This window comes from Neovison vison, chromosome 7 (assembly GCF_020171115.1).
Source record: "Neovison vison isolate M4711 chromosome 7, ASM_NN_V1, whole genome shotgun sequence".
NCBI lineage: Eukaryota > Metazoa > Chordata > Mammalia > Carnivora > Mustelidae > Neogale > Neogale vison.
The window spans coordinates 12552608-12578796 of NC_058097.1; the positions used below are offsets into that span (position 1 = coordinate 12552608).

At 48.7% G+C, this 26189-nt stretch overlaps 1 protein-coding gene across 2 annotated transcripts in view; it reads right to left on the reverse strand.

Annotated features, from left to right (window-relative positions):
* Positions 1–26189, reverse strand: part of ST3GAL2 (ST3 beta-galactoside alpha-2,3-sialyltransferase 2) — a 48862-nt gene that overhangs the window by 16486 nt on the left and 6187 nt on the right. The window lies entirely within an intron of this gene.

Below are 26189 nucleotides of genomic sequence, written 5' to 3' on the forward strand. Positions count from 1 at the left end.
GCTCCCTCTCTCACTTATTAGCCAGAAGGTAAACAAGGACATAAAGTGATTTCCCTGGAGTCCATGGCGACTCCCTGGAAGAACCGGGTTTAGAATGTTCCTAGTCCAGCTATGTGAGGTTAATTTCAGGTGAAACTGAAGAGAAATCGGCCCAGAGGAAGATTACAGGAAACTGCAGATAGGACTCCCCACCCTGGGGCTCTCTACCCTCTGAGTGCCTGCGACAAACTCCTCTGAGCAAGAGACTGGGTGGTGAAGGAGGGGTAGGCCTCTGTCCTGGACCTGCCCCCTCCTCTCCTGGGTGTGGGCTATAGATGAGGTATTTCTGGGCTAGCTCAGTGAAACATTAACAATCCTTCTGACCCTGGTATCAGGGAGAGAACCCGACTGGGTCAGGATGGGGAGGTGCTGGGCTCAGCGTCCCCACCAAACGACCAACTGGACAGCTGCCTTCTTCTGTACCTTATGGATGAAATGGATGCCAGGGTCCCTGGGGGCATGGACAGTCTGAGGCCTTGTGCTGTCCTGGTGGGCAAGAGCAGGGAGAAAGGGCTGGCAGTGTGGGGATGGGCCCTGAGAAAAGGAGTCTGAATCCATGCCATGGGTAAGGGAGTCTGAGCCAGAGTCAGGGACAAGGCTGAGGGTGGAGGCCATGGCTCCACGCCACGGGGATCACTTAAATCTGGCTGCCCGCCTGTCCCCACCAGCTTTTCTCCAAATCCAGCTAGCCCCAGTTCTGATCTGGCCCCAGAGCCTCACAGCTCCTTGCTGAAAGGCCCAGTTCCAGCCAGCCCTTCCTAGGTTCTCTGTTCCTGGGTCCTCTGGCGGCTGCCGGCAGCTTCAGAGAAGGAGTCTCAGATTCTGTGTTCAAGAACCTCAGGGCGCCTGGGTGGCTCAGTGGGTTAAGCCGCTGCCTTCGGCTCAGGTCGTGATCTCAGGGTCCTGGATCGAGCCCCACATTGGGCTCTCTGCTCAGCGGGGAGCCTGCTTCCTCCTCTCTCTCTGCCTGCCTCTCTACTTGTGATCTCTGTCAAATAAACAAAATCTTAAAAAAAAAAAAAAAAAAAAAAAAGAACCTCAGCTGCCCCTTCCACTCGTGGCAGCTCAAATTTCTGGAGCCAAGCCAAACCACAAAGCCATCGGGGAACGGAACTAGCATGTTCCAGTAAGGAGAACATTATTCTGGGTGGCGAAACAACTCTTGCAGAAGTAAAGCAACTTGCCTAAGGTCACAGTCTTGGGAGCAGAGGTGAGATCTGTGTCCAGGTCTACCTGGGTCCAAAGCCTATGACTGGCCAAGGCGCAGAAAGAGGCCTGTGAGTTCTTTCAACTACCAAAGGGCTCTGAGATGAGCGACAAGGAGACCCAGGAGCTGGTTCCCAGGGTCAAGAGTGAAGCTTTCCTCATTTGCCTCACCCAGGGTTCCTGGCTCTAATTCCCAGGGGCTCCCGCAGCATCGGCTCCAAGGTGCTTTACTGTAGATGTTTTACTGCACCCATTTGGGAGGCCAGACTCCATGCATGGCCTTTGGCTGATAGTCTGTCAATAGGAAGCCAGGTCACTGTCTCTTCCCATTCTCCCTTTGTCCCTTTCTACACCCAACATCTAAGGAAAAGAACTTGGTTTTCCAGGTCCTGTGACCTGTGGGGAGAGCCAACCGCAAGGCAAGTGGCGAAAGAAAGCAGTGACTTTCTGAAGAGCTTCTCCATGGAGACCTGGTTTCTGGTGGGCCCAGCCCACTGAGACCACTGAAGGTGGGGGCTGGGCAGACGCTGGCACAGGAAGCTCCAAAGGAAATCTCTCCCCCACCAGGGAAGTCAGTAACTCCTTGGGATTCTAACTCAATGAAGGGGGCATCTGAGGTAACCAGCTGCTTTGTGGGGGAGAGGGAAAGCCCTAGTTTTGTCAGTGTGTTTGGGAAGAGCAAAGAAGTGGAGTAACCAGCAAAAGCCCTTGCTTTGTGAACCCCGTGGCCAAGCTGTTCCCGGAAGCTTGAGCAGCTCAACATGTGCTGAGGGCAGAGACACAGGGAGGAATCATTGCTGAGACTAAGAAACATCAGAGGCTCCTAGACATGAACCCCAAATCCCAGAAGTCACCCAGTGCTGCCCCGTGTGGAGTGCTTTCGCACATCTTGTTTCCTCCAGTGGAATCCTGTGCCCTCCAGTTGCACATGGCCTCATTCTGATTTCTCCCCTCGTAGCTGCCCTGATCATTCACGTTAAGCCGGTGAATGCACACACCCGTATAAAAAAGCTGGAGGGAGGACACATACTCTGCTGCCCACAAGGAGAAGCAGGCCCGTCTTCTTGGGCCACCTGGCTGCTGGGGACTTCTTCATTCCACTGATTCTTTCTTTTAGATTTTATTTATTTATTTGGCAGAGAGAGATCACAAGCAGGCAGAGAGAGAGAGAAGGAAGCAGGCTCCCGGCTGAGCAGAGAACCCGATGTGGGGCTCAATCCCAGGACCCTGAGATCATGACCTGAGCCGAAGGCAGCGGCTTAACCCACTGAGCCACCCAGGCGCCCCCATTCCACTGATTCTTAATGGGCCAACGCTGGGCCAGAGGGACAGTGTGGGACAGGACACTCGAATCCTGTTCACACAGAGCTTCTGGTCTAGGTGCAAATACAAAGGGAAATTACAGCGAGCCATGAGAGAAAACAAAAGAGTGGAAGAGTGCAAAGAGAATGAGGAGGTAACAAGCCTGACCTGTTACAACAGAGAAGGTTCACGAAGCAGGCGAGGGTGGCAGAGAGGAGGGCACAGAAGGCTGTGGGCCAGCCACAGAGGGCTTTGAAAGGATTAGGATTTATTATGAATCTGAAGGCAGGGTTTTGAAGAGGGCTGTGTGATTGTGACCTGATTTACATTTTAAAATGGGCTCTCAGAGGAGTTTTTAATTCTAGTATGGTTAACATAAAGTGTTATATTAGTTTCAGGTGTACAAAATACTGATTCAACAGTTCTGCACATCACCCCATGCTCATCAGAACAAGTCCACTCCTTAATCCCCATCACCTATTTCCCCCCTCCCCACCTCCCCTCTGGTAGCCATCTGTTTGTTCTCTAGAGCTCAGTCTGTTTTTTTGGTTTGCCTCTCTCTTTTTTTTCTTTGCTCATCTATTTTGTTTTTTAAAGCCCACATATGAGTGAGCTCCTGTGGTATTTGTCTTCTCTGACTTATTTCACTCAGCATTATCCTCTCCAGCTGCATCGATGTCATTGCAAATGGCAAGATTTCATTTTTTTCTATGGGTGAATAATATTCCATTGTACATATACACCACATCTTTTTTAAACCACTCACTTATCGATGGACACTTGGGCTGCTTCCATAATTTGGCTATTGTCAATAATGCTGCAATAAACATAAGAGTGCTTGTATCCCTTTGAATTAGTGTTTTTATATTCTTTGGGAAAATACCTCGCAGTGAGATTGCTGGATCACAGCGTAGTTGTAATTTTAATTTTTTGAGGAACCTTCATACTGTTTACCACAGTGGTTGCACAAGTTTGCATTCCCACCAATAGCACATGAGGGTTCCTTTTTCTCTACATCCTCCCCAACACTTGTTGTTTCTTGTGGTTTTGGTTGTAGCCATTCTGACAGGTGTAAACGGATAGCTTGTTGTAGTTTTGATTTGAATTTCCTTGATGATGACTGATGTCTATCATCTTTTCATTGGTCTGTTGGCCATCTGGATGTCTTCTTTGGAGAAATGACTGTTCAGGTCTTCTGCCCATTTTTTAAGTGGATTATTTGTTTATTGGGTTTTGATTTGTATAAGTTTTTTATATATTTTGGACACTAACCCTTTATTGTTATTTGCTATTTGCAAATATCTTCTCCTATTCTGCAGGTTGCCTTTTGGTTGTTGTTTTCTTTTTAAGATTTTATTTATTTATCTGACAGATCACAAGCAGTCAGAGATGCAGGCAGAGGCAGGGGTGGGTAGGGAAGCAGGCTCCCTGCTGAGCAGAGAACCCAAAGCAGGGCTCAGTCCCAGGACCCTGAGATCATGACCTGAGCTAAAGGCAGAGGCTTTAATCCACTAAGCCACCCAGGCACCCCTGCCTTTTCGTTTTGTTGACTGTGTCCTTTGTTGTGCAGTTTTTTATTTTGATGTAGTCCCAATAGTTTATTTTTACTTTTATTTCCCTTGCCTCAGGAGATACATCTAGAAAAATGTTGCTATGGCCAATGTCATAGACATTACTACCTGAGCTTTCTTCTAGGATTTTTATGGGAAAATTTTAAAGAAACTTATAGTACTTGGGCGCCTGGGTGGCTCAGTGGGTTAAGCCTCTGCCTTCAGCTCAGGTCATGATCTCAGGGTCCTAAAATCGAGGCCCACATTAGGCTCTCTGCTCGGTAGGGAGCCTGCTTCCACCTCTCTCTCAGCCTGCCTCTCTGCCTACTTGTGATTTCTCTGTCAAATAAATAAATAAAATCTTAAAAAAAAAAAGAAAGAAAAGAAAACTAATAGTACCAAGAGTTGGGAGAGGAGGGCGCCTGGGTGGCTCAGTGGGTTAAGCCGCTGCCTTCGGCTCAGGTCATGATCTCAGGGTCCTGGGATCGAGTCCCACATCGCGCTCTCTGCTCGGCAGGGAGCCTGCTTCCTCCTCTCTCTCTCTGCCTGCCTCTCTGCCTACTTGTAATCTCTCTCTGTCAAATAAATGAATAAAATCTTTAAAAAAAAAAAAGAGTTGGGAGAGGATGTACCGTATTAAAAACACTTACACAGGGGCACCTGGGTGGTTCAGTGGGTTAATCCTCTGCCTTCGGCTCAGGTCATGATCTCGGGGTCCTGGGATCGAGCCCCGCATCTGGCTCTCTGCTCAGTGGGGAGCCTGCTTCCTCCTCTCTCTCTGCCTGCCTCTCTGCCTACTTGTGATCTCTGTCTGTCAAATAAATAAATAAATAAAATCTTTTAAAAAATTAAAAAATAAAAACACTCACACACCTCTTTTGGGACAATAAATGTAGAGTGGGACAATAAATGCAGTCGATACTGCATTACTCCTTAATGTAGCTGGTAGAAACAACAGTTCAAGATAATTTGGCAAGAGTTAATACAGACATAATATATGCCACTGGTGTTTTATGTTTTTTAAAAAGAAAAATTAAAAACCATCTTTCCCACAGAAAACATGGTGTGGGAACCGACTGTGAGACTCTAAGTTCCCCCATCTGTCCTGGGCTAATTTATTTTATGACTTCATTTGTGTGGACATCTTCAGAGATTCATCTTCCTCAGGTTTGGGTGGGAATGAATGGTTTCTCACTGAAAGGCTGAATATTTTGAATCATGAACAAATCCACTGAGTTCAGCCTGCTTGTAATTTTAAGCAGATTTAAAGCTTAAGGTAAACCCTGACAACAGGTTAAGTATAGGGTCTCATTTCCCCCCACAAATCTCACCCCCACTTGGGACAATCTGTCTTTTTTTCCACTGGAGTTTAATTCATACATTAATTCATTCATTCAATGTAAAGTTTGATGAATTTTTAACTATGTGTACATTGGTGTAACCACCCATTTGGAAACACAGCATTTTGATCACCTCAGAGAGTTAAATCCCTTGTGCTCCTTTCCAGTCAATACCCAGCAGTCCCCTGCTTTTCTGAGTTCTCTCACCATATGTTATATTTACTTGCTCTTGAAATTCATGTAAACACATACTATGTACTCTAGTGTATGTGGCTTCTTTTGCTCAGTGCAATGTTATGGAGACTCGTCCATACCTTACGTGTCTGTAGTCCGTTCTTCTCCACATTTGGATGTTTGAGTTACTTTCAGTTTGGAGTTGTGATGTGTAAAACTGCCCTGAACTTCCTGTGTAAGTCTTTTTGTGGACACTTACTCTATTTCTCTTGGGTCAATACCTGGGAGTGGAATTACCGGGTAGGTGTTCACTAAACTTTACTAGAAATAAGCAAATAGTTTTCCCAAGTGGTTGGAGCATTTTACATTTCCACCAGTAATGTACAGGAGTTCCATTTCTTCCATATCCTTGACAATTTCTATATTTAAAATTTGAGGCCTTTCTGATAGGTGTGCAATCAACTCTAGTATTTCCACCACCGGGTACATAGGGACACCTGCACCAAGAGACACACGAGGGTGTTGAAGACACCACCGGGTGAGAGCTGAAAACTGCCAACAGGAAAAAATGAATGAACTCTAGTTTCAGACATCAGTAGGGATGAATGTGCCCAAAAAACTATTATGTTGAGCAAGAAGAGTAAGTCATGGATGAATGTCAGTAGTAGGAGTTCACTAAAAGAAAGTATGCAGAGCTAAGTATATGTCTCTATGCACAGAAGATAAAACAATGCAGAAAATCGAAGAAATGGTGTAAATTCAGGAAATTCCTCTGGAGGGACAGGAAAGTAGATACGATCAGGGAGGGGCCTATGGAGGCTTCAGAAGTACAGGGTAATGCATTACTCCTTAATCTAGCAGGTGGAAACAACAGTTCAAATTTCCATTCTTTAAAGAGTATATATACGATGTAAGATTTCCAGACTAGTTAAATCCATAAAGCAGACAGTGGTTGCCTAGAGCGGGGAGTTGCGGGGAGACGGGGAGTAGCCTGCTCATGGGTTGGGCATTACCTTCTAGGTGATGAAATATTCTCAAATTGGTTGTGGTGATGGTTGCATAACCATGTGAATGGACTAAAACCCACTGAACCGTACACTTGGAATGTGTGAACTGTATGTTATGTGAATGATAACTCAGTGAAGGTGTTACCAAAGAAAAAGGAATGGGATAGAGTGGAATGGGGGAGTTAAGGTGGGAGATTGCTTATATGCTAGTCGAGGGAAAAGTGAATGCTGCAGGAAAAAGAGAAGATAGTCAAGAAGCAAAATCCTTGGGACGCCTGGGTGGCTCGGTTGGTTGGACGACTGCCTTCGGCTCAGGGCGTGATCCTGGAGTCCCGGGATCGAGTCCCGCATCGGGCTCCCAGCTCCATGGGGAGTCTGCTTCTCTCTAACCTTCTCCTCGATCATGTTCTCTCTCACTGTGTCGCTCTCAAATAAATAAATAAAATCTTAAAAAAAAAATTAAAAAAAAAAAAAGAAGCAAAATCCTTGGGGCACCTGGGTGGCCGTCGTTTAAGTGTCTGCCCTTGGCTCAGGTCATGATCCTGGGGTCCTGGGACGGAGCCCCGCTCGGGGCTGTCAGCTCAGCGGGGAGTCTGCTTCGCCCTCTCTCCCTCTGTGTTCTCGCTCTCTCAAATAAATAAACAGAATCTTTAAAAAACAAAAAAACAAAAGCCTGGAGTAGTAAGGAGGGATGGGAGCCGGTGCCTACCCGGGGAGGGTCTACCTGAGAAACAGGAGGCAAAGCAGAGTGTGGGGCACAGACACAGGGAGTGGCTGCACAGCAAGAAAATGAGGGTCTCTTTATTGTTGGGGTTGGAGACTGACAGAGATCAGATGTGAAACAGTCCTCAAGAGACAAAGGAAGTCACAAGGGAAATTTGGTAGGTAGCAGAGCAATGCTGGGTCTTCTGACTGGTTTGTGGTCACAAATTTAGCACATTTGGTGAGACCATTCAGCAATACGTGTCCCCTGAATGGCTGGCTGAGCTTGAGATGCTGAGGCTAACAGAGGAGCTGGCGACCATAATCCAAAAGGTCAGGGGCAGCAAGGGCCTTGAATAATGGATGGTCTCTCTCCCCGAGAGCCTTCTGCCAATCAAGGGATGCACGCTTGAGCAAGGGATGGAAGCTAAAGGGGGCTTTCAGCTCAAAGAGGAGAGGAGAGGAAGAGAAGGCATATGGCATCGAGTACCAGAGGCTGCCCCAAAAGGAGAATGGGGTGAGGGAGACTGGCTTTTGGAGGGTAAGGTGGTTTTCAAGCCTTCCTTCGGTCAGCTCCCAGGAGAAAAACCATCGAATTAACCTAATGAAGCACAGGATAGCACAGCCTCAGCCCAGCGCAGCTGAACACAATCTTCTTGGCAGGCAGAGAAAAGAAATGTCAAAATAAGGCTCAGAGGATGGGGGGAAGGGGAGGCTTGAATCTGGAAGGGGTGGGGAGAATGGAAAAAAAAAAAAAAGAAAAACAGCAAGATGCTGACTAAGTACCCTCTTTCCACCCACTGACACACAGCCTGAGGATGCGTCCCAGAGCCTCCATGTGAAGGCATCGAACCACAGATTACTCATACTGCATGATGTTATAGGAGCTTCTGAGCATTTGGGGGCATAGCCTCTCACTTAGTATGCACAGAAATCCCAAGACGAACCGAACGAGGTCAGCCAGGCGGTAAGGGACAGAGCTTTAATGCCACTCCAGGTCTGATGGCTCCAAGGCCAGTGCTCCTATCAGAAGCACCCACTGGCTACCGCAGACATTCTTTCCATTAACTGGGGTACGACAACTGAAGGGTTCTCTATGCCCCCAGATCCCTGCCAACCTAGCAACCCAGCAAACTGCCTGCCTCCTGGGTATGACAACCGCCTACCCTGGCAGAAGGTGCACTGGGGGGCCAGTCATTAGCTTGAGGAAGAGGCCTGACAGTCCCGCCTTCTCACGCATCTCAACCCCAGCGAGGCATGCCCCTGATGTGCCCGAGAGCTGGGTGCCTCACCTCTGCATGTTCGGCTAAGTCACGTCACCTCATTGCAACATCCTGGCGCCAGCCCCTGGCACGCACCCATCACAGTTCTCCCAGTGACTCAGGCCCTCCTGGCGCCCCAGTTACACACCCTCGGGCAGCCTTTGCCTCTCCAGGGTCTCCCTTCCTTGACTTCACCTCCACTCTGAGCCCTCAGCTCTGGGACTTCTGCGGCTCCTGCTCAGGGTTAGCAGTCAGGAAACCAGAGAACGAGAGCGAACACATTTCCTCAAGCCCATGGTTATCACTCTGGCTAACTTCCAATTAGGTCCTAGAAAAATAACCCATCAGTCTTCACTATGAGAGGATCGATGTCGCACCTAAGAGGTAGGCTCTCAGGAAAGGAATGCCAGGCTCTGGGAGTTGGGAGAGGCTGGGGGAGGGGGAGCACTGGGATGTGGGGCTCCTTCCGATCAACTACCTGCTCCACTGTGGCTGAGCTCTGCTCCACACTCAAGGGACCCCAGTGTCATATGTTCTTGTGGGGGAAAAGTCCAGGAATTCACTATACTCATCCATACAGGAAGCAAAGTCTAGAAAAACAATGCTCTCTGACAAGCAAGGCAGATAAGGCTAGGCAGAAACAGTAGGGGGGAGAGAAAGAAAAGATGAGGCAAAGGACAGAAGTCATTTAAAAACAGAACCTGCTGGTGACAATGGCCAGAGCCTTTCCTAGTTAAGTCCCTAAGTCTCACTGACGGGTCTCTCCATGCTGCAGACCACTTATTTGCTTTTTACACAATATGGTAGGTTTTTGTTTTTGTTTTGTTTTGTTTTTTAAAGATTTTGCTTATTTAGGGCGCCTGGATAGCTCAGTGGGTTAAGCCTCTGCCTTCGGCTCAGGTCATGATCTCAAGGTCCTGGGATCGAGACCCACCACATCGGCCTCTCTGCTCAGTGGGGAGCCTGCTTCCCCCTCTCTCTCTGCCTACTTGTGACTTCTCTGTCCAATAAGTAAGTAAAATCTTTAAAAAAAAGATTTTACTTATTTATTTGACAGAGAGAGAGAGAGAGAGAGAGAGCAAGCAAGCACACAAGCAGGAGGAAGCAGGCTTCCCCCTAAGCAGGGTCCCTGATGCAGGGCTTGATTCCAGGACTCTGGGATCACAACCTGGGCCAAAGGCAGACCCTTAACTGACTAAGCCATTCAGGTAACTATAGGTTTTTTTTTTTTTTAACACATGAATGTATTCCACTATATTAATGCATCTTCTGTTATTAACTTACTTTGTGTTTTCTCTATTATTTCTTTAGTTCTTTTTGCTTTCCCTGACTTCTGGTGGACTGACAAGCTATGCTATCCCTGATTCCACCATTCTTTTCCCTCCTGGCTTGGAAATGACACTTCTCTTTTTTTAGTGGTTATCTTACATTATTAGGATATATTCATTTTTTTAAAGAAGTGTGCAAGTTTTCAGCAGTGCTATTCCCTTGAACAAGGCAGCAACTGGATGTGATTTAACAATGAAATTCCCTACTTTATTCTAATTGTATTCTTCCCTGACAGTGTGGTCAACAATTTGTTTTCCTTTTTTTTTCTTTAATTAAAAAACAAATCAGACCCTGAATTTTTGTGTTTGGCCATCTGTGGCAGGCACTGTTGATTGCCTATCAGTAGCTACTCCCCCCCCCCTTTTTTTTCTTGCCAACAGAATCATGATTTTGCTCAGGCAACAAAGAAGCCAGTCCCAGGAGAGGAGGCAAGTCTGGTCCAAGCCAACCACAGTAAACCTGCTCCCTTTTATCTGGAATTGGTCTAAGGATGGACCAGCTCGGGCCAATGAGGCATAAGGAGACATCTTCAGAGGTTTTCCTGGAAAGAGTCTTCTTCTCAAAAAAGTGACACATTCAAAAGCTTCCTACTGGCTAACATTTACTTGCCTTTCTGCTTGGGATGTTATGGGGAAATGATATGATGCCTAGAGCTGCAATAGTCATCTCAAAACCATGAGAAGAGAGATCTCACACCCTGAGGATAGCAGAGCAGGAAGACAGAATGACCCAGGGTCCTTCTTATCATTACTGGACCATTGCCCCAACCCTGGAATTCCCTACCTCCATAGTTCTCATTATAAACGAATTAAGGTTTATCTTTTGTTTGTTTTCAGAGTTTAAGTCACTGTAAGTCATTCTGTTACTTACAGCAGAAAACACCCTGATGTACTGTCCAATAGTTATTTAAATTTATCAACATTATGTGTCAATTTCTGTGCTCATGATGGTGCTAACAACCTGCTCTTTTCCCTGGGTTTACTTTTCTTCTTAATGAAGCATACTTTTAACAGATCGTTTAGTGAAGGTCTGAAGGTGATAAAACTGCTTTGGTATGTCCAGAAATACCTTTATTTCATCTCATTCTTGAATGATACTGGGTGGAGAGTTCTAGCTTCCCCAAGATACCCCTTTATCATCTTCTGGCATCTAGCATTGATGAGATGTACATCAGTCTAATTGTCACTCCTCTGAGTTCTTGTTTTTCCTGGTTGCCTTTAATATTTTCTCTTTTTTCTTGCCTCCTGCTTCACTATATTACGCCCAGATACCTATTTATTATTTGGTATTCATGCTATCCCTTCAGTTCTGTAATTCTCAGCCCTTCTCTCTTCAAATATTAATTCTTTGCCATTTTCTAGACTCATATCTGGAAATCCTATTCGATGCAAGCTAAAGCCTATTAATCAGTCCTCCTCGTCTATGCTGCCTTCTGGGGGGCATCCTTAATGCCAGCTTCCAATTCATGGATTCTGTGTGTCCAGGCTAGCTATCGTTTCACACTATTTTTCAGTGCTTGAATTTTTAGTACTTTTCGTACTGACATTTTCCTCTTTCTTTCCCTTTCGCAAATTCACTTTTTCTTTCTTAAGTAGGCTCCACACCCAATGTGGGACTTAAACTCCTGACCCCAAGATCAAGAGTCACACATTCTGCTGACTGAGGAAGCCAGGTGCCTCTCATAACTTTGCTTTCTTTTCTTTAATGGATTTCCTTTTTTTCCATCTCTCTGAGGGTCCTTAACCTATTTATATTAAAGACATTTTCTAATTACTCTGTTGTTTTCATTTCTTCTGGGGTAAATTTTTCTTTGATTTTTATTGGTTCTTTTTTCTCGTTAGTTTTCCTTGCGTGCTTCTAAAATTTAGTGTACAAATTCACCTTCTCTCTTATATTTTAATTTGCCTCCCCTCCTAGAGGTTTTCACCTTTGTCTCCGAGGTCCTTTGGCTTTCCCAGGCTAGAATCAAATCTTACCCCAGTGACTCAGCTTAGGTCCGGGATGGGAGGTTCTTTCTCCCTAAATAAGCATCTTTACAATAAGTGGTAGCCCCAAGGCAGGGTGGGAAGCAACTTTCTTCAGCCCGCTTCCCCAGCCCCTGGATTTGAACAGTGTACAGACTCTAATTCCATGCTTCGTGTGGAGAACTTTATAGCTCTTTACCCCAGATTTCCAGTGGCTTCTTCCCGCTTCCAGACTCAGAGACCAGCAGCTTCAGCCCCGCTCTCCTCTTTGTGTTCCTGCTACATTTCTCATTACAGGGATGTTTGTCATTTCATGTGTGGGGAAGGAGGGGGAGTGTATGACTATGTTTTTAGAATTTTATCTTTTTGTGTATGACTGCTATGTGTTTAGATATAAATTTACAGTGCCATCTTGACTGGATGAGTTGGATTAAACCATCTGTACCGAGGAACTGGGGATCCCTGCCAATACCAGTCTCCTGGGAAGGCATATCAAACCATCTCTAACGAGATTCACAGAACTCCAGCCAGCGCTCGGGAAGGAAGCAGACTGAGATAGCCTGGGGTGAGCTGATCAGGAGTCCCAATTAAAACTGCTCTCCCATCCCCACCCCATTTTCATTCCAGTCCCCCTTGGGGGTAGGGCCGCTGTGGGTAGACATTTAAATAGGATCTTTCAGATGTGGTCTGAGCAGGCCCTCCCAGGGGAAGGGCACCCCAGCCGTCAGCTTCTCTTCCACACCACTTGACCACTCTACACTCTTTTTTCTGGCCAGGGAGAAATGCACATTGGCTCTAAGGACACCCTTGCTGAAAGGCCCATGTGACTCTGAGTTCCCAGCCTGCCGGCCCCAGGCCCAGCCCTCAGTTTCAATAACATCAGAAGAGCAGGGGATCGGGGCGCCTGGATGGCTCAGTCCGAAGAGCAGGCAACTCTTGATCTCAGGGTCATGAGTTTGAGCCCCAAGTTGGGTGTAGGCATTACTTAAATAAATAAATGAACAAATAAACAAATGGAGGAGGAGTTGAAGGACAGGAGTAGGTTTAGGAGCCAAATTTTAGTCTAGGCTGTCACTAGGCAGCACGCCACTTTTTCTAAGGCCGAGGTTCTTGAACAGTTAGAGAATAGCAATCCTACCTTCACCCTCTTCTTCACTGAGGACCTCCTGTTTGCTCCTACTGACCACCACTTTGACGCCTAAGTCACTGCAATCTACTTTCTTGACTTAGCTTATAATGCGTCCTGAAGTTTCTTTCCGTGGCCTTTTTTGCTTCTTTGCCCCATCCCCTTCCAAATCCAGCACTATCTTTCTACTCTGGATTTTCTTTTTCTTTTCTTTCTTTTTTTTTTTTAAGATTTTATTTATTTATTTGTCAGAGACAGAGCGTACACATAAGCAGGCGGAGCAGCAGGCTGAGAAAGAAGCAGGCTCCCCGCTGAGCAAGGAGCCCGATGTGGGACTCAGTCCCAGAACCCTGGGATCATGACCTGAGCTGAAGGCAGATTCTTAACTGACCAAGCCACCCAGGTGCCCCATACTCTGAGTTTTAGACTTACATTCTCAACAGCTTCTTTAGCATGCCCATATGGCACTTCAGACTTCACAAGCTCATCGTGCTCCCACATCCAAACGCAGAGATGGGGTGCCCATAAGGACCAAGGTCAGGCTCTTTAGCATAGCATTCAAAGACCCCTCAAACCAGGCCGCGTGCTAAGCTTCATCTCTCACTGTACCCTACCCTTGAGGGGTTATGAACTAGTTTGGACCACAGGCCAAATCTGGGCCATATTTATTAAGATCTTGTACAGAGTCTAAAAAAAGACACGTACATGTCCATCTCCTTCACTCAAAATATCAACTCTGGTTGTGCAGAGGTTAACCATGTTATTTAACTCATCATTTCTGTATCACTGTGGGACCTAGCATATAACTGTGGGCCTACATATAACAGGCATTAAAAAAACAAACAAAAAAACAAAACCAAAACCAAAAAAACCACTTGTCCAGCTGAGTATCATCTCCATATATAACCCCAGGATTATAAGAATCAGGGGAAGTCATGGTAATGAAGAAATGCTTTGAAATCATTTTATAAATCATTATATAAGGATGCAGATGGAAGTGATAATTATATTCTGCCTCCACTCTTCAAGTCCTGACATTCTAGAAGTGCAAGCTTTCTCCCATTTCTGGTGGACTACCAAGAAACATGTGGCCTCAGGTACAAAACAGATTTAACAAGTCAGAGGCAACGGGAAATGTGTGTGTGTAAACAGTCCAAGTACCCCGTTCTTCAATTTCTGTCAGCAGAGACACACCAGGGCTGCTAAAATGGAACTCCCTCGGGGCGCCTGGGGGGCTCAGATGGTTAAGCGCCTGCTCGGGTCACGATCTCCAGGTCCTAGGATCAAGCCCCATGTGAGCTCCCAGCTCCGCAGGGAATCTGCTTCTTCCTTTCCCTCTGCCTCTCTCCCCGTCTGTGCTCTGTCTCTCGCTCTTAAACGAACAAATGAAATCTTTGGAGAACTCTCTCCAGTCATTCCCCTAGGCACTACAGGCCACTGGTTGTAGTTCTTTCCAGGCAGGTCTTGGGAGAGCTCCCATCTGTTCACCCCAGCTCAAATCCCCTTTCCAGTCAAGCCTCCCAGAAGAAAGCGCCCAGGAAATCATGGGCTCACATTCTGGCATCACCACGTGTTAGCTACTGACCATTTAATCTCTCCGATCTGTGTCCTTATCTGTAGAATGGGAATATCACCCACCTCTGTAAGGATGAAAGGCATAAAGCTTCTAGATCAATGCTTGTGTGCCTGAGTTGGGTCTGTTTAGGGTTATGGTTCTGTCAGCCCCAGTTTGGGCAACTCTTCTGGGCTGGACCCCATAACCTTGGCCAGGCATCATGAGGACAGCCCCCACGGCACAGCCCCGGCTCAAATTCCTCACCCCCACCCCAACTGCAGCCCCTCGCAGGCCAGCACCACCAGGGTCTTGCTTGAGAACTTTCTTCCCTGGCTAACCACAGGAAACTGCCCCTTCTCCTCACCTTGGCAGGCATCAGCTTCCAGGAAGTGCGGTGGACATGCAGACCCGAGGTCTCACAGTCAGCTCTGCCCTGGCTGACCCTCACCCCAGGCTGTGCAGAGAGGAGTGCTCTATCCTGTCCATCCCAGAGCTTATGTGTCACAGGGTCTGTCACATCCTTCCTGACTGCTACTTCATTAGAGCATATAGAACGCGGGCCTGCCCTGAGCTGGTCTTAAACAGCTCCCTGAGGCCCAGCCATAGCTGTCTATGGGCTCTCTAGCCACGGTGGGCAGCAAGATTCTAGAAAAGACAAAGTTAATAAGGAGTTTCTCCATAGGCCTGAAAAACCTCAGACATTAAGAGAGGCAGGAGACAGGTAGAAGACCCTGAAGGCAGGAGATGAGAAAATAAATCTAAGTTTCTCTGGGGACTTTTGGAGGAAGCAGGAGTGGGATGAAGGAATGTGGCCTAGGGCAAGCCAGACAGGAGTCTGGAGAGGTGGGAGCTTAGATCTTACTGCCAAACTCTGCCTCCCTGGGATAATTACACTTGACCGTACCACCTCGCAGGGAGAGGGGACTAGAATGTCTATAGTGTGCTCTGATTTTCTTTAGAGATAACGTTCACAGTGCCCGGTGGCTTGGCGATTCATCACTGTTTACGGTTCAGATCTCAGTCACACCACAGATGTGGAACTAAAGAGCCCCAGAAACGCTGCTGGGGCTTCCTTCTCCTCCTGCACTTGTCTGGATGTCTGGGGTATGCCTTGAATCTCAAGAGAAAAGCAGAGGATGCATTCGTTCAACAAATATTTACCACCACCAAGAAGTGGCAGAACGGGAAGGACCCCGGTCCTCTCCCTCTTCGGATGGCTGCATCACCGCCCCTTAGCAAAACCCTTCTTTCTACAGCCTGTGGCCATTCATCTGTTTTGAGGACTCCCTCAGCTCCTCCAGCCTGCCCGCCACCCAGGGCTCCTTCATTCTTCCAGCCAGGCTTCCTCTAGGAGGGCTGCCCTACCAAGGATATGCCATGGGGCAGATGACCTCAGGGACCAGCATTCCAAGTCGCGACTGTAGACCCTGCCCCCTAAAGAGGTGTGATCTAGTGATGTGTTTCCATGACCTATCCATGGAGACACATGGATTGGTGGGGGGGGGCACATATGAGAGCAGTACCCACCAGCCAGAGTACTGGTGGAGGACAGAGACGAAGGCTCGGAGACGGAAGAGATGAGTCAAGTCTCACCTTACAGGCCGCCTTAGTGAAAAGGACCATGGTCTGCATCAAACTCACTCTTACCAAAGGGAGCCCTCCTTGCTCTTCTAGGAAACACGGATTAATCCAATCCTCCTTAACAGACTCCCTGCAAACACACATATTCCCTCTACCCTGTGCGGAGGGGAGGAGGTCTAGGGCAGGTTTAGAAGACAGCCTTCTTGCACTGCTCCCCCTCACCAAGAGGAGTGAAAGGGAAGAGTAGAAGTGGTTTTCCCAGGTAATTTTCAACCCTCTTTGGCACCCACGTGGCAGGGAATCAGCCAGTGAAAATATGACCCGCCATACCCAAACAGCTTTCTGGAACAATTCTAGGCAGGAACTAGCAAACTGAGAAGGAAGCTCCAGGGGCTGGGGGCAAAGGGCAAATGCCCTCCTAAAGGAATGTGAGTCATACAAAATGGTGGCGAGGAACAGGGCCTTCCTTCCCTCAGTTCCAACCAGCACTCTTTCTCCCAGCCCTTGGAGAGCAAAACCAGAATTTCTGACACATTTTCTGGACACTTCTGCCCTCACTTTGGGAAAAGGAACAGGACTGGTGCTTCTGTTTTCTGCCATTGTTCTTTCTTGCCCCTTTCCAAGCCTGGACCACGGCAGGGGTCTCTGGACGGAGTTCTCCCTCCCCTCCACTTGTACGCACATGACGGCTGGCCACCTGCAAGAAGGCTGATGCCTAACTAGACCCCAGCATGGGGATGATGAAGAAGGGATGCGCTACGGCACCTTCAAGTCTTGCCAATGCACATCTAGGGAGGAGAGAAGCTATTCTTCTAGAAGCTTTCAAGGCCACAGTCACTCAAAATTCCAGCTAGGCCTTAGCCCAGGCTGAGTTATAGGACTTTAAACTTTAGGATCTATGCCCACATCCTCTGTGAGAGGATAGGGGACGGAATGCCAGAGAAAAGGTCCTAACCCAGCTGCCAGTACCGTGAATCCATAAGGAAGAGGTCTAGGAGGCAGGGTGACCGCCCGCTTCACTGGCAAGAAAGGCTGCAGGACAGCTCTGTGCAGTCCTTGCATACGCTCAAGCCAACAGGATTCCAGGCCCTTGGGAAAGCAGACAGAAGACACCAGTTCTTCCTGGGTGGCATAATGGGACAGGCTTAGCCTAAAGCTCCAATGCAGAGAACAAGCTATGACCTTAAGAATGCTGACAGAGGGGCGCGTGGGTGGCTCAGTGGGTTAAGCCTCTGCCTTTGGCTCAGGTCATGATCCCACAGTCCTGGGATCGAGCCCCACATCGGGCTCTCTGCGTGGCGGGGAGCCTGCTTCCTCCTCTCTCTCTCTCTGCCTGCCTCTCTGCCTACTTGTGATCTCTGTCAAATAAATAAATAAAATCTTAAAAAAAAAAAAAAAGAATGCTGATGGAGCTTTTGGGACATGTGGGTCCAGAAGTGACACTGTCTCAGAGCGTACCAGCTCTGGTTCCAGAATTCTCCTTTCTCCCAGCCCAGGGGCTGAAGTCGGGAGCAGCACACTCACTTGGCGAGGGCGAGTAGTATGCATGAAGGTCCAGGTGAGAGAGGGGCTCTCTATCATCAGCCCCAGTAATGTGCCATCCCTCTTCCACTGGGCTGGTATGATCCGTGGCTTACCTTTTCAGTCCTCATGGCCTAGCTGAGCCCCCCCGGGGGGTAGTGTCTGCCAGGGCCTCTGGGACTGGGCAGTATCATGAAGGGAACAGTCTGGGCTGCAGGCATGAGGCCTACTCTGCACAGGGCAAATTTCTCTAAAGGGCTCCAACTGTAGCAGGGTGGCGACAGCAGGCTGTAACTGATGGCAGCCTCCCTTTTTCTAACCATCCTGCCCCCACATTTCCTTGTGAGGTGGTGGTTCTTTTGATTTTTTGTGTCTTCATTTGAACATTTGGTATGAAATGGGAGCATTGTGTATGCGGGCAGGCAGCAGTCTGGAGTGTGGAGACCTGGCTCCTGGGCGCCACTCACGTGCCAAGCAGGACACAGACCCGTGCTGAAGGCTAGAAACTCAGCTTTGTGGCCAGGCTCTTATCTACTTCCTTCATCAAGACCAGAGGACTTGGGGGGGGGTTTCTTTGTTTGTTTGTTTTGTTTTTAAACACAGACAATCTTTTCCTCAATCTACCCCCCAAACTCCCATGGAATGGGCCCACTTCTTATCAGCTTCTATTCTTGTAGCTCCCTGGGAGAAAGGAACCAGGTGGGGACACTTGTACAGTTCTGGACAGGATGTGATGTTGAGAACCACTGGCCTCCGATGACAGCTGTGGGCTAAGCTGGGGCACTGTGTCAGGGGATGGGTCCTGTTACAAGGTTTACTTAGAATAAGACAGAACTCCTATAAGGTATAGTTATGTAGGAACCTGGTCCCCTGGGACCCAGGACCAGAGCCAGTGAGCCCTGGGTAGAGAGGAGGGTGGGCCAGGCACTTGATCAGGAGGTTGTCCAACTTTCTTGGAGAGGATCATGGTAGTACAGGTTCTGGGCTTTGTCTTAGACAAGGAGACAGGTCAGCACTAGGAGGCCAGAGGCTCTGGCAGAAGGGCACGCGGAGGGCGCTGGCCAGGAGGCAGGGATCTCCAGCAGTGGAGTATTCTGAGAACGCCGAAAACAAACCTGTCGATTGCACTTTATGCGCCAGGCTGCTTTTATTCTCTATCTTTACCTTTGTTTTGTTCTTCCTTTATATTTAGTAATGTTGTTTGGAAAGGTCAGCCTACGGCAGCTACGCTAATGGAAACCCAAAGAAGGTGTTTGCAGCCATGCTTGGACAAGAGATTAAAGGGAAATGATATCTTCACTCTCCCCCTGGGAGTGGAGGTAGCGAGAAGCGGAATAAAAGGACGGACGAGCCCAGAATCAGGCCCCTTGCTTGGTGGCTGTGTCCACTGGATGTTACCTTTCCAACAGAGACCTTGGAAGTTCCAGTTAGATGCTCCGAGTCCATGCTCAGCCTGGTGCCTTTAGTACCCGAACCCCCCCACTTCTCCCTGTGTTCCTCCAGGCGGTACAGTGCAAGTGACCAGTAAACTGGAGAGCCCAGCTCTGAGTCATGCCCAACACTTGCTTTCATTTCTCCCTTGCTTTAGCTGAGCAATCTTCCTCTTTAGAGAGGAGCTGATGATACGCTGTGACTGACTCAAGCAGGGCTCCTGAGATAAAGACCATTCTCGAGGTTGCCGGGTAATGTACTTTACTGCCTCTGCAAAGTGGTGGTAATATCAATGTCAGCTGTTACAAGAAGGGGCAAAGGGAGCCTTCTCCTTGCGCTGCCTCTGACCCTCCCTCCTAGGTGAGGGGAGTCATGCACGTGGGAGCAAGAAGCCCTCCGCAGTCCTATTCTCAAGAAATGACTCATCCCCCTGGATCTGGCTAAGATGATATCCATCATGACACGCATTACTGTTGTTAACTTTGGGGGGATGTGGAAGGGAGGAATACACAGACCAGGGACTATTACAGTGGTCCCCAGGGAGCAGCCTCTACTGTGTGGCTTACTATGTCTTTTGTGGTCACTAAGGGCTGTGCTTGTTTGGGACTAGGGCTATGCGGGGGTGATCTGGGGGCTATGAAAGGAGGGGCCCAGGGCCTGCTTTCAAGCCTTTTGCCTTCCCTGGTGAGACTGGGGCATCTTCACCCCAACACGTGCCTATCAGTTAACATTTTATATAGTGAACTCTGGACTAAACCCAGAGTACCTCAATTCCAGAACTGGTTCTGCTGTTTGACAGTTATGTCTTTGGGTAGATCGTAATTCTCTGGGCCCCTGTCCTCCATCTGTAAAATGAGCTTGGTAATGCCGGCCCCACTTGCCTCTTAAAGTCCCTGCCAAGATGAAATAAGCGATGACTGTAAGATGCACTATGGGCCTGAGGCGGCACGGAGTTTCAGCCTCACAGAGAACAGAGAGAGGCAGGGACAAGAGCAGACACTGTGGCTCAGCCAAGGGAACACGGAGGTCTGAGCCGGGCTGCGTGAGCACTTAGAACACGGTCCCAGACAGAAAGACGCAGACCAGGGGGCCTCTAGGAGATGAGCAGGAGGGGCAAACAGAGCACATGGGCCAGTGTGGGCTAGCAGACAGTTTGGGAGAGAAGAACTGACTGGCTGTGAGCAACTATCTGAAGGGCAGGAGGAAAGATGTATGAGAAGATGGTCAGAACGAAACAGGAATTCTGTCCCAAACTCAGAAGACCCCATCTCACTCCCTTAGCACTGAGGACTTGGTGAGAATTGCCCTCAAGCTCCTAGGACCTCCAGCATTTTGTTAATCTACATTCACACTTTCAAATACCCCAAAGCCCTTCCTGGGGACAGCCTCTCCTTCCTGGATCAGAGGCCACCCAAGGCAAGAAGGCTGTGTCAGACTGAACTTGAACTTGAAGCCTCTTTCTAAGTCAGAGACTTGAAGCCCAGAGTTCTTTCTACAATACCTCATTCCTGGCTCTGCCAAGCTGGGTCTAATCTCTGTTCCCTCACAAACTGGAGGCAATGTGAAAGGAAGTCAAAATTGTGCTATTTGTCTTTCTGTACCTAAAACTGGCACCACTGCCCCAGGGTCTCCTCTTCCAAAGGAGAAGACAGAGGCGCACAATTTTCCCCAATAGGAAATAACCCAACCTAATCCAGAAAGCACACAGTCTTAGAGCTACATCCTTACCCAGGATCCACCAGGAAACAATATGGAGGAGGGTGAGCCTTGGGGAAGGACAAACAAAGCTAGCACCGGGGTAGAAGCCCACCAGAGTTGGGACAATGCTTCTTCTGTTTACTGAGACCAGTTTGAAGCCACAGTGAGTGTCTCCCCCATCTCAGATAGACCCCTGCATAACATTATACACAATGCAGATGGCCCTGGGCCACCAGGAAGAAGGGAGCCTTTGCCAGAATCTGCCTGTCAGTTCTCTGACCTGTAGCCCAAGGGATGAATCAGTCCTTGTGGATGGGCAGCTAACAGGGCTAGATATCACCTATAAACAAAAACAAAACAAAACCCACTTCACACTGGAAGTGTTAACCCTGCCCACATCAGATGACCTGGGTTCTCAGTGCTTCTACCTTCTGATTAGAGGACGGTGGGCAAATTTCTCAACTCTTACCTCCTGATCTGTAAATGGAATGACTCAATGATTCTAAGTTCCATTCTACACTTCAGCAGTTAGCTTGTAACAAGGTAAATTAAGAAATGGTAATAAATTCTTATCAATTGTCTACAGTGGTGTTTCTGGCATGTAAGTCAGGCCACAGAACTACGGCAAGATCTCCCTGAGTCCAAGTGCACACCTTGCACTGCCTGCTGCCTATTTTCTTTTGCGGGGCAACCTCTCTTCAAATTTCCCTTTCTGTGCCATGTCACCCAGGCCTGGCCAACCAGAACATCAAATGCACTCTGTCACAGTACTAGGTGCAGGGATGGGTCCTGCTGCTAGGCCACCGGGGACTACCATGTGGGAAGTGAGAGTGGCATCACCGCGGAGAAGGGCAGAATGCGATGGCTGTGGTTAGAGTCCCCCATCTTCCTGGCCTGTAGCCAGCCATACACTCAGGTATGAGTCAACAGATTCCCCTTTACCCAGGGGCTCTTCAAGCTGAATTTTTAGCTTTTGTAATGGAGTAAGTCCAATGGATAGAATCTTGCACACATGTACTGTCAGCTTCCATTTCATTTAAAAGAATTTATAAAAAGCCACAACAAATTGAAGGTTGCTGGGGTGAAGGGGGATGGGGTAACTGGGGGACGGGCATTAAGGAGGGCACTTGAGGCAATGAGCACCGGGTGTTCTAGGCAACTGATGAATCACTAAATTCTACTGCTGAAACTAATAATACAATATGTTAACTAAATTGAATTTCAATTAAAAAAATTTTTAGGGGTGCCTGGGTGGCTCGGTTGGTTGAGTAACTGCCTTCGGCTCAGGTCATGATCCCGGAGTCCCAGGATTGAGTCCCGCATCGGGCTCCCAGCTCCTCGGGGAGTCTGCTTCTCCCTCTGACCCTCTCCCCTCTCATGCTCTCTCTCACTGTCTCTCTCTCAAATAAATAAATAAAATCTTCAAAACATTTTTTTAAAGCCACTTACTGTATAACTTGCCATTTGACATAGAATGACTACCCTGAACCTGTCCACCAAATCCCATCCCTGATAGGTCAAACGAGCTCAGCGGCCACACAAACAGAAGTGGTGCTGGGATTCCCAGCAGTGGCTCAGTTCTGGCCAGGACCCAAGTCCTTCTCCAGCAAGGGACACTGCCCATATTTGCAGACGGTGAGGGAGGCTCTGACATGCATAGTCTTCCTGGGTGGCCTGGGGTCAGCACTGTCCACTGCCAGAGCCCCTCAACCACAGGGATGACTCAGCAGGGGAGGGTATTGTGTCTTTTGCTTTTCCATTCATTGCTGGGTGCCACCCCTTGATGACACACCTTAGAGGACCCAAAAGTACCTCAGAACTCAACCTGGCCCAAGCCAAACTCATGCATGCTCTAAGCCCCAAACCTGGTCCTCTTTCTGTATTCCTATTTGTATTCCTATTCCTAGGGAAAGGGACATTATCCTCCAACACTGACACCTGACAGGCCATCTATGCCCCCTCTTTCCTCTAATACCTCTCAGGCAACCTAGTATCAAGTCCACCTAATTTTTACCACCCAGATCTCTCATCTTTCTACTTTTCTCTGTGTCTATCATTATCACACTATCCAAGGATCTGTCATCTTTCACCTACATTAGTCCCCTCATGACTGAAGCCTCAGAAACCTACTAGAGACCTTTCCAATGCACTCTCAACAGATAGGCCAAAGTGATCTTTGCAAATGCAAATCCTATCAGATCCCATCAGACACCCCCTCCCCCCACCCCCGGTCTCTGAATCCTCCCAGCAAAATGGCCAGACCTCCTAATGCTCTGGGACAAAGGAAGGACTCCCCAAATGCCTTCTGGCCCCAGACCTGGCTGAGAAGTAGCAAGTAATCCTGAGACCAAAATGGACCAGGTAGGTCTGGAAGTCATGGCTTAGCCCAGAGCCCTGATCCCAACCTGGGGTGGCTTCCCACCCTGGTCAGGCTCAGAACTGGCATGGTCTTGCCAGGACTGACCCCTCCCCCAGTGCAGGCCTCATCTGACCACAGATGGGACTAGGATCCCGCTGCCAGGCAGGGGAAACCCAGCTGGGCCAAAGCCAGAGACTGTATTTCAGGAAGGAGAGGAGGAGACAGACTAAGAGCAGCGCCACAATAGACTGTCAGTATCTGTGGGGCCGGCTGAGAGAAGGCAGCTGTCGGGAGTATAAAACTCAAGGAGTCTATCTCTTCTCTCTTATCAGACTGACCCTTGGCAGCCTCACAGCCAGTGGAGAACAAACAGTCATTAACAATCCCTCCCACACTTCCAGCATGTACAATCCTTCCGTGACCAGCACAGTCCTGCAAGAAAGCCTGTGCCTTCCTGCACCAGAGTGGGTGTTGGGGCCCATTTCTCAGCCAGACCCCTCCATCCTGCCCCTTTTTCTTTGGCAATCATCCAACATACCTTATGCTCTGTCCAAATCAGTCTCCCCAAGGTCCCTAGTCATGCCCTGCCCTTTCAGATCAGGCCCTTCATCCTGGTGAGTGTGGCCTTTTCCTCACCAACCTCCTCTCTCTACTATGAAGTCCTCCCCCACCCGCTTCCAGGTGTGTTCTCAACTCCTGGGAAACTTGCCCTGGATTCCTGCCACTGATATGCCCCTTCCTATGATCAGCCTGTAATCTCATCTCCCACCCTGGCTTTGGGGAAAAAAGAAACCTGGCTAGAGCGGAGCCCAGGGCATAAGCAGGAGGAGGGAGCTGGGAACAGAAACAGGAACCTTATAAACAGTCACCCTGGGACCTAACCGGTGGCCAGCGTAGGAAGGGAGGAATGTGATGAGAGACCAGATGGTTTTTTCTGCCAGAACTCAGTACAGAATCAGAGTAAAGATTAGGAGGAGGTAAGCATGAGGCCAATGGGAGGCTGGGGGACAGATCTCCCAGCTACAAGAGCCCAATGTCTCCAGAGACACCAGAGGAGGCTGGCTGCTGTTTAATCATCTAAGCAGGTTAGAAGAAAGGTCAAATTGATTCCCATAAATGCCGCATAGTGGCATCCTGGGTCCACAGCACCACTGTCTCATTGAGGACATAGTGTTTTTCTGTTGGGTCTACCAGATGGCTTAAGAGCAAGTCCCTGAAAAGGTCTTCCAACTCTGTATTCCTGGAGCAGGACTCTGAGGCCTAGAGAGAGGCAGGGACTTGGCCTCGGTCACACAGCATCAAAGCCCTGTGGGTAGCTAAGGGCCCTGTATGCACACAGTCGGACTGGATCCTGGGCTGTGAAAATCAGTGAGAGGGCCCCCTCACCAAATAAATTGCTTCCCTTTTAGAAAAGCCAAAGAGCCTTGCCCTGAGGCTCTGGAGTCTAGAGCCAGTCCAGGCCTCCACATTGGCCTCACAGGCTGCTAACGCAGGGCCTACTGGCTGCAACCTGTTCTGCACAGCGTAGAGGGGAGGGTAGGCCCAAAGATCCCAGATGAGTAGGATTTCTATTACTACTACTATTACTAAGATAGGTGGCTCGGGTGGAAGACGCCCTTCAAAATACCTCACCCAGGGGCTCCTGGGTGGCTCAGTGGGTTAAGCCTCTGCCTTCAGCTCAGGTCATGATCTCAAGGACCTGGGGTCAAGCACCACTGTCGGGCTCTCTGCTCAGCGGGGAGCCTGCTTCCTCCTCTCTTTCTCTCTCTCTCTCTCTCTGCCTACCTATCTGCCTACTTGTGATCTCCCTCACTCTGTCCAATAAATGAATAAATCTTAAAGAAAAAAAACCTCCCCCAGATGTGAAGGGATGTGAGGAATCTTCTTGTTATGCAGAGGAAATGCCTCTTGAGAGATTAAAACTCCCATTCATCTTCCAAGTTTGCCCACTGCTGCTTTAGGGTCAAGCGTGAATTACTCCTCAGGCACTGAGAAAATTCTTTCATCAAACAGCTGCCACTCTAGCCCTTGGCTGAACCTTCTTGATGTAAACTGTTTACTCTACTCCCCATTTCACAGCACCTTCCTGTCTAAGGAAGACGGGGACTCCACTCTGCTGGAAGAGCCTGCACAGGGCCCCCATCCCTCTCCTCACCCCCTTCATTCTCTCCTGGGGTACCTAGGGTCTCTCCCTAAGTGATGCCAGAGGCCCCTGGAAGCCATAGGCTGAAAACACAGGTGTGGGTCTGGGGACACACCAAGCCCTTTGGGACAGAACGTAACAGAGCAAAGGCCACCCCTGGAAACTCCCTCACAGCCTGGCAGCCCTAGACTCCCATGGCTCCCTAGAGAACTCAAGCAAGAGAGGAACCAGGAGGGCCTCAGGGGCTCTCTCCCTTCCCCTGCCTTGCCCATATAGCCTCATACCCTTTGGCTGCTGCTTTACCCGCACAGCTGAAGGACTCAGCACAGGCCCACGGAGACTTTCATTTCCTCCTGACTCTGGTTCTAGTTCACCATCAGCATCAAAGGACTGGTATTTTGTCTTTAACTGAACTTGGGTGGGAATGAGGTTGGAGGGAACTTCACCTACAGGTCAGGGGAGATTCAAAGTTCTACTAATGTGCCTTTCAACCCAAAGAAAGCCTAAAAAGAAGGAAGGAGGAGTGGGGGTGGAGCCGTGGGGATGAAAGGAGTGAGAAGGGGACATCTCCAACTCATGTCCCTGTCCCCTCACTTGTGCCTCCTTCTACAACCACCTCCCATCCTCCCTGCTTCACTCTCCTTCCAAATTCCCTTTAGCCATACAAATAAATAACTTGATTTTTCCTCACCAGAACAGCTCCCCCTAGACCAATTAGCTATTTGCACTTTTTGCTGATTTTCTTCCTCAGAAGGCTACTGACCGGGCGCCTGGGTGGCTCAGTCATTAAGCTTCTGCCTTCAGCTCAGGTCATGATCCCAGAGTCCTGGGGTCGAGGCCCACATCATGCTCCCTGCTCCACTGGAAGCCTGCTTCTCCTTCTAACACTCCCCCTGCTTG